We start from the raw sequence: 8,144 nt of genomic DNA on the forward strand, positions 1-8,144 counted from the left end.
AAATGTTACGTAAATGATGGAAAATTTATCGTGATTGAAGGATGGTATGATAGTTAATTGTTATGTGACCAAATGACAAAAAATGGTTATGTGTTCAATCATTTTTTTTTTTTAGTTTGTTTAGTTTTGGCCTTGTGGGAATGTAACAACCTAAGCTGCTATTTTTATTTTTTAAGGTTCTATATCTAGTTGTTATTTTCATAATTTTGGTTAGTGATAACAAGCAGCCCTCACTTTTTTGTTTTTTTACTAATATCATGCTAGGAATTTTAGTTCTGCTTTATAATACTTAGTTTCATCAAATTCTTGTTCAGTCAACTAGTTGAGTGTGCCCAGGCACCCTTCATTTATATGCCTATGTGACAATCCACATAGGCAAGTCCTGTTAGGTCTTTCTCCACTCAAGTTCGGTCTAATATGGGCTTTATTTGATGCAGTTACTGGAAACAAACTGTAAACTAACGAGGCTGAAAGGCCACGCTTCTTTTATATGCCTATGTGACAATGCACATGGGCAAGTCCTATTAGGTCTTTCTCCTCTCAAGTCCTGTCTGGAAGTATCTTATTCTATTTATTTTATGGGGTTATTGTTACTAATTTCCTTTCTCCTTTTTTGTAGAGAGCACTACTTGTCAAAGGGAATATACAACTTTTCTTTGTGGATCAGCAGTGGAGTTGGTGAGTAATTAGTTAGTGGGTTTCTCAAAGTGAGAAGGAAATTTGAACATTAAAACTGTTCGATGTTGCACTCCTCTCCATTTATACTAGAGGATCTGATTTCTAATTTGAAAGTAGTTTGCCCTATTTTCTCAATTTTAATTTCAAAATGCATACTCCACTACGTCACATTTTAGATTTTGTTGTATTGGGCATGACTGCCGAAGACTACGACAACAATCCTTGTTCCCACCAATTTTTGTTTTATCTTAAAAAAAAAATTATTCAAATATTTAGAAATATGGATTTAGGTGACATCTTTTTTTAAAGAAAAATTTTTGGGGGCTTGTTTTATTTGTGAAGCTACTGTGCTGTGGAAAATTATTCTTAAACACAAAGGCCTCTTTGAGTGGTCCTTTTTTTAATATTTTCATAACTTCAAACATTTTTAGCACATAAATTATTTGATGCGTGTAACAACTTAAGGTTTTGTCTTCTGAGTCTGTTTTATTTTATCTTAAAAAAATAAAAATTATACAAATATTTAGAAATATGGATTTAATTGACAATTTTTTTATATAAAAAAAAAAAAAAAATTTGGGGCGGGGGAGCTTGTTTTATTAGTGAAGCTACTGTGCCAGGGAAAACTATTCTTAAAATCAAAGGCCTCTTCGAGTGGTCCTTTTTGAATATTTTCATTACTTCAAACGTATTTAGCCGATAAATTATTTGATGTGGTTCTTTATCATTTTTTTATTGTCAGTGATGTTACAGTTGCTAAATAAAATTGAAATTTTATATCATTATCAATTCATGCCTCATTTTTTATGTCTTTCATTTATTCATACTTATGCCTTATGAACTTTTTATCTCCTTTTGAAGTCGAACTTTCGGGAACAACTCAGGATCACTTGCAAATTTTTTAATATTGAGATGAAGGCAAAAGTGAATTCTCATTAGATGCCTGTGCAAGTGACAATTTTAATTTTTCTCTTTCTATTTTCTTTTGGTGATAAAAATTATGTTAGCTTAACCAAATTTGCATGATTACTGCCTAGATTGTCGTTTGGAAGGGCATTACCACAAAAATTTTGGGTATGGTCACGCAAACCTCTATTTATCATTGGTCAATTAAATGTTAGAAACTTTTATTTTCCCTCATGGCTGCATAAGGCATGTTTCACCATTTTCTTTAATTTGGGTCTAACTACTTCTCCCATGTAGGTGACTCTGAACGTGTAAAGATGTTTGAGAGAATAGCTAATTTGGTGAACAATTAGATAATTAATTATTGGTGTGACCTTTCTGAAAAGTTGTTGATTTGGATTTGAATTTCTTTGGGTTCTCCTGAGGCATGTAGTTATCATTAGTATGTTCCCCGCTATGCAGTCATTATATAGTCAAGACAGTTGTTTATGCTTTGCATGCATGATGTAAGTTGTAGGTTGGGACACACACGATGTGTTTGCAATGCCTTGTGTTGGTTTCACAAACTCATGAACACATTTCTACCCAAAAACAAGTGAAATACTGGTAGCAGCTGGCATCGTGCTATGAACATATATTTGCTTTCAATATATGCCCTGATATCTAGTCTTGTGTAAACTGAAGCCTGCTTGATAATATGTTCAAGCCTAAGTACATATGCTTTGTCTTAGTGCTGATTTATGTTCAAGGATGAAGGGTTGCCACCATTTAGTAATTTAGAGTATTGCCCGATTGTATTTTCTTTCCTAAGCAGATGGGATCTATTGTAGTCGGTTTTTAGACGAAGTAATGGTCATATGTTTTTGAATTCATGATGAAGTACCCCTACCCACGGAAAATCTCAAATAAAAAAATCATGGATTCCATGATACTACTAAAACCAATTGCATGTTCCCATACAATGGTCTGGAAGTATCTTATTTTATTTATTTTGTGGGCTTACTATTTTTATTACTAATTACCTTTCTCCTTTTCGTAGAGGCCACAACTTGTCAAAGGGAATATGCAGCTTTTCTCTGTGGATCAGCAGCGGAGTTGGTGAGTAAATAATTAATGGAGCTTGTGTTTTTAGTGAAGCTATTGTGCTGGGGAAAATTATCCTTAAACACAAAGGCCTCTTTGAGTGGTCCTTTTCTCAATATTTTGATTGCTTCAAATGAGGTTAGCAGATAAATTATTTGATATGGTTCTTTATCATTTTTTTATTGTCAGTGATGTTACAGCTGCTAGATAAAATTTAAATTTTATATTGTTATCAATTCATGCCTCATTTTTTATGTCTTTCATTTATTCATACTTATGCCTTATGAACTTTTTAACTCCTTTTGAAGCCGAACTTCTAGGAACAACTCAGGATCACTTGCAAATATTTAATATTGAGATGAAGGCAAAAGTGAATTCTCATTAGATGCCGGCGCAGGTGAAAATTTTAATTTTTCTCTTTCTATTTTCTTTTGGTGATAAAAATTATGTTATGTTGACTCTATGAGTCCAATCCGGCTTTTGATAATGACAAATCACTTGGTATTTGATCTATGCATTGGGTTTGTGAACAGGAATTACATTAAGCATACATAGAAAGTTAAAGAGTCATGGAAGCCATAAAGTAAACTCTACAAATCTTGGAAAGCATCGTGGAAATCAAAGAGTACGAGAATCAAGATGCAAGCGGCAAAGTTCAAGAATGTCTTGGAAATGGGTATTTAGATCTCATATACTTACATTTTCGTATGATTTAATTTGAGGCTCATCACTTAGAATGATTGTTAGGATTCATGCATTTCATGTACATCATTAGGGAACCTTCATGGACCTAGAAATGTTTGGAAAATCATGAAATATATGTTTTATAAAAGGTCCAAGAAAAAGAGCAAAACATTTTTTTTAATTAGAAAAAGGATATAAAAAAAGGGGACTTCAGTAGCCTGAAGTTATCCTTAGGAGCCTGAAGAATTTTTTTGGTAGCCTGAAGATTAAGTTCGGTATCCTGAATAATTAAATGGGAAAGACAAAACCTGACAGAGGTACCTCGGTTGCTTGACCTTGGAACCTCAGGCACCTGAAGTTGCCACTTCAGGAGCCTGAAGTCGAGTTCGGTTGACTGAACTCGCAGGAAACCTAAAAATCATATTTTTATTAAAAGGACTTGCGAGCTATCTTATTGATCCAACGGCTGAGATCAATCCTAAGGGTAATATACTATATATTATGAATATCTAAACCCTAAAACAAAAAGTTAGATATACAAGAAAGAGAAGAACACACCTTGTTGCAAGATTGTTAATAATCTACTCTTAGTGCTATTCGATTGCCTATACATCAATTTTCAAATCTTCAAACTTGGGCAAATCAAATCATATTTTCAAAGGGAACTTGTTTACTCTACTATACTTCAATCTAGTATTGAGGTTTGATCTTTCAAGTTATTAGTCTTGTGAACTTTTTATCCCATCTCATTGCTTGTTATTGAAAAGTATTGATCTTGAGTGTGCCTATTCGTACAAAAATTAATTTTTTAAGAGATCATTACTTGAGAAAGTTTATCTAAATTGGTAGATTAAATTTAGATTCAAGAGCATATAAATATACATATATTTTTCAAAGAGCTTATTATTGCAAAACCTATTTTGACAAAAAGGGTGATCTTGAAAGTACCTGTACATATACATAACTATTTTAAACAAGATCATTGTTTGATTTATGGTGTGTGATTGATTGAAGGATGTGATTCAAGTGTTTGTTTTCTAAAAGGATTTATATTTTAGATATATAAAAGCTTGATTAAATATCCTTGGTACTTATAACTATAATCTCAATTGAGGGACATTTTCTGAAAATTAATATACTCAGTTTGTGATTGAGTACATGAAATAAAACTTTGTGATTTTGATTGAGTTTATATTCAAGACAAAGTTTTTTTTTTCACTAACTAGTTCACTTCAAATATATATGTGTGCATTTTCGCAAAGTGAACCAAGAACCCTAGTTTATTCCAAAACAGTTTGAATTTATCTTTCCTTGAAAGTTTTGGTTAAAAAAAAGGGATTCGTGTGTTGAAGCATATCATACATAAAACGATTTTATCGTTTTCATACATTCATGAGCTTCAAGTTATATCATATGTTAATGTTTTAGGAATTTGAATTGTACTCACCAGTTTTTGTTAGAAGCATTGTTTTTGAGTGTATTTTCCAGATTCTATTGTATACTCGGTTCGGTGTGTGAACCGGTGTGTGAGGAGAGAGTTGTATCTCTTGTAAGCAGCGGAGTAAGAGGAAGTTGTGCCTCTTGTAAGCAGCAGATTGTACGAGAAGCTTCGTCCCACTTTAAGGAGAAGGGTTTTAGTGAATTCTTGAGTGGTTGCTCAAGGCGAGGACGTAGGCCAAGTCGGCTAAACCTCGTAAAACTGTGTTTGTCTTCTTTCTTCCCTTCACTCTTTATTTTCAGCATTGCATTTAATTTGTGTATATTGCATGCATAGATAGGATAGTCTTACACTTAAGTAATTGAGTAACAATAATTTATTGGTAAATTTATAAGGGTGTAAGCGGTAACTAAGTATCTTAGAATTTTTTAAATACCCAATTCACCCCCCCCCTTTCTTGGGATTACACCTGACTCAACATGTTAGCTTAACCAAATTTGCATGATTACTGCATAGATTGTCTTTTGGAAGTGTATTACCACAAAAATTTTGGGTGTGGTCATGCAGACCTCTGTTTATCGTTGGTCAATTAAATGTTAGAAACCTTTATTTTACCTCCTAGTTACATAAGGTTTGTTTCACCATTTTCTGTAATGTGGGTCTAACTACTTCTCCCATGTAGGTGACTCTGAATGTGTAAAGATGTTTGAGAGAACAGCTAATTTGGTGAACAATTAGATAATTAATTATTGATGCGACCTTTCTGAAAAATGGTTTGATTGGATTGGAACTAGTCCTACATCAAACAAGTGGAATATGCTTGTTCTTGTGACAATCCAAATGCAGCCACCACAATCGTAAATCAAATTACCCGTTGGAACAAAACCTGTGTCAAATGAACCAATGGTTCCCACGTTTGTACAAAAAAAAAGTCAAAATCGGGGTTTAAGGTGCTTAAAACAACGAATATGCATGTTTTTGTCACAAATCAACTACCGCCACCGTGCTCATAAGTAAAATGGCTTATGAAAATTTAAACTACATCAATTCAGCCAACAAGTCCCATATTTGTACTGTATGACCTATAAAACAAGTAAAAAATGGGATTTAGGGTGCCCAAAAAATGGACTATGCATGTTTTGGGGATAAACCAACTATCGCCACCTTGCTCATAAATAAAAAGACCTGTGGGAACTAGTCCTGCATCAAACAAGCCAACGGCTCCCAAGTTTGAATTGTATGACCTATAAAACAAATCAAAAATGGGGTTCTGGGTGCTCAAAATCCGAAATATGCATGTATTTCTCCCAAACCAGCCGATGCCACTGTGCTTACAAGTAAAATGACCTGTGAGAACCAAACCTTCATCAAACGAGCCAACGTTTACCACGTTTGAGCCATAAAATGTATACAAGAAATCAAAATGCGGTTTAAGGTGCCCAAAACGTGGTTCATGCCGCCGCCACAATCGTAATTCAAATGGTTCATTAGAACTAAATCATTATGACCTACAAAACAAGTCAAAAAGGTTTCAAGGTGTCCAAAACGTGGAATATGCTTGATCTTGTCACAACCCATCTATTGCCACCGTGCTCATAAGTAAAATGCCTCGTGGGCGCTAAATTGTTTCAAACAAGCGAGTGGTTCCCAAGTTTGAACAAAAGGACATACAAAACAAGTCACAAATGGGGCTACAAGCACCCAAAATGTGAAATATAAATGTTTTTTGTCACAAACCAACTACCACCGCCATACTTGTTAGTAAAACAACCTGTGGGAACTAAACCCGTGTCAAATGAGTCAACGTTTCCCATGTTTGAACCGTTGGACCTACAAAACAAGTCAAAAATGGGGTTTCAAGTGCCCAAAACATGAAATATGCATGTTTTTGTCACAAACCAACTACCACCACCGTACTTATAAGTAAAATAACCGGTGGGAACTAAACCTACCTTAAACGAGCCAACGATTCTCAATTTTGGACCATATAACCTACAAAACAAGTAAAAAAATGGGGTTCAAGGTGCCCAAAACATGGAATACGCATGTTCTTGTCACAAACTAGCTACCGATAAGATACTCATAATAAAAATTACTGTGGGAAAAAAACCCACATGAACCATAGAACCTATAAAACAAGTAAAAAAATGGGATATTAAGTGTCCAAAACGTGAAGAATCCATGTTTTGTCACAACCCAACTACTGTCAACATAAGTAAAATGACCCGTGGGAACCAAACCTGCATCAAACTAGCCAACGGCTCCTATGTTTGAATTAAAGGACGTATAAAAAAAGTCAAAAATAGGGTTCTAAGTGACCAAAACGTGAAATATGCTTGTGTTTTTTTTTTCCAAACCAACTACGGCCACCATACCCATATGTAAAATGACCCATGTGAACTAATCTTACGTCAAATGAGCTAAAGGTTCCCATGTCATATGTACAAAATAGCCAAAATCAGTGTTCAAGGTACCCAAAACGTGGAATATGCATGTCATGGTCGAAAGCCAACTACTTGCCACTATGCTCGTAAGTAAAATGACCCATGGAAACTAAACCTACATTAAATGAGCCACTGGTTCCCAAGTTTGAACTATATGAGCTACAAAACAATTCAAAAATGGGGTTCAACGTGCCCAAAACATGGATTATGCTCGTTCTTGTCACAAACAACCTATTGCCACTGTAATCGTAAGTAAAATGACTTGTGGGAACTAAATCTGCATCAAACGATCAAACAGTTCCCACGTTTGTACCTTATTACCTACAAAACAAATCAAAATTAGGGCTCCAGGTACCCAAAACGTGGAATAACCTTGTTCTCATCACAAACCAACTACCACCACCATGCTCGTAAGAAAAATGACTAATGGGAACTAGACATGTGTCAAACGAGCCAATTGTTCTCATGTTTGAACCATATGACCTACAAAAGAAGTCAAAAATGGGTTATAGGTGGCCAAAACGTGAAATATGCATGTTTTTGTAACAAAACCACTACCACCACCATACTCAAAAGAAAAAGGACCTGTGTGAACTAAACCTACATCAAGTGAGCCAACAGATCCCAAAATTGAGTCACATGACGTACAAAACAAGACGAAAATGGGGTTCAAGGTGCCTAAAATGTGGAATATGCTTGTTCTTGTGACAAACCAAATGTAGTCGCCACAATCGTAAGTAAAATTACCCGTGGGAACAAAACCTGCGTCAAATGAGCCAACGGTTCCCACGTTTGTACTATATGACGTACAAAAAAAGTCAAAATTGGGGTTCAAGGTGCTTAAAACAACGAATATGCATGTTTTTTTTTTCACAAATCAACTATCGCCACCGTGCTCATAAGTAAAATGA

Source organism: Malania oleifera, chromosome 3 (genome assembly GCF_029873635.1).
Source record: "Malania oleifera isolate guangnan ecotype guangnan chromosome 3, ASM2987363v1, whole genome shotgun sequence".
NCBI lineage: Eukaryota > Viridiplantae > Streptophyta > Magnoliopsida > Santalales > Ximeniaceae > Malania > Malania oleifera.